Genomic DNA, 1,233 nt, shown 5'->3' on the forward strand with positions numbered 1-1,233 from the left:
AGTCACTTTTAAGCATGTAAATGGAAGAATATAAGTTGAAGTACATATGTTTTGATTTCTATGTCAATTAATGCAGTAGAAGTATTTTATTTTTATTTTTTGTGTTTGGGGTCTGTCAGACCCCGCTTTACCTGAATCGTTTGTCAAAAAGACCTTTACCTGTTAAGGGTTAAGGTGGGTTAGACTGACTTCGGCTGAATTAGGCTGAGTTAGATTAAGTTAATCTTGGCTTAACCAGCCTTCATTACATATGAGTTAAGGTTTTAGTTGTTTTGAAATCAGGATTATTTGTAGTGAAATAAAACGACACAACTCACCTAAGACAAATCTTAAGAGATTGCTGTACAATAAAGACAGATCGAGGTAGTTTCTGAGGCCTCAGTCTCTGGGGGAGATTTCTCTCGATCAAAGAAAAATGTCCGCCGTGGCATTGGGCATAAAACCACCTAAGGGGACTGAGACAGCATCGGGAGTGCCGAAAGAAGAGGAAGGAGAGAGAAACGAGCATAGTGGGATTCGAGATGGGTGAAGGAAGTATGAGGAGTGAGAGTATGAAGACTGAGGAGATGTTGGGAGTATGAGAAGGGGAGGAGTGAGGAGACCTGGAAGAAAGGAAGAGGGAGATGGGGGGGGTAAGGGGGATGGGGAGGGTGTACGCAAAGAGGAAGAGCTGGGGAGAAGGACTGTGGGGGCGAGAAGGGAACTGGTAGGGGCCGAAAGGTGGGGTGGGGGGAAATGTAGGGGGGGCATTAGAGCTTAAAGGTGATGGAGGTGAAGGGGGAGAGAGGGAGAGGGGAGGGAGGGGGAAGGGGAGGGAGAGGGGGAAAAGGAGGGGGAGGGGGTGGGATGAAGCTAAAAGTAGAGAGGATTCCTCTCAACTGTCATTCTCATTATCGTTGTTGCGATGATCAGAATTATTACTATAATTACAACTGTAACCATTATCATATTCCTCTTCTTCCTCCTTATCCTCTCTCTCTCGTCCTCCTCTTTTATCTCTTTCTCCTTTCAGCCTCTTTCTTCTCCCAGCTTCTTTCTCCATCTCCTCCTCCTCCTCCTCCTCCTCTCTCTCTCTTCCTCTCCTCCTCTTCCTCCTCCTACTCCTCCTCTTCCTCCATCTCCTTTTTGTTGTCATATTATCATCGTGAACACTGACGTCGTTGCTACATCACCATCATTATAATAATTATATTATCAAACGTAATGGTGACGATTATCAATATCATCATCGCC

The sequence above is a fragment of the Oratosquilla oratoria genome, chromosome 5, assembly GCF_046742065.1.
Source record: "Oratosquilla oratoria isolate Oo_2021 chromosome 5, ASM4674206v1, whole genome shotgun sequence".
NCBI classification, from domain to species: domain Eukaryota; kingdom Metazoa; phylum Arthropoda; class Malacostraca; order Stomatopoda; family Squillidae; genus Oratosquilla; species Oratosquilla oratoria.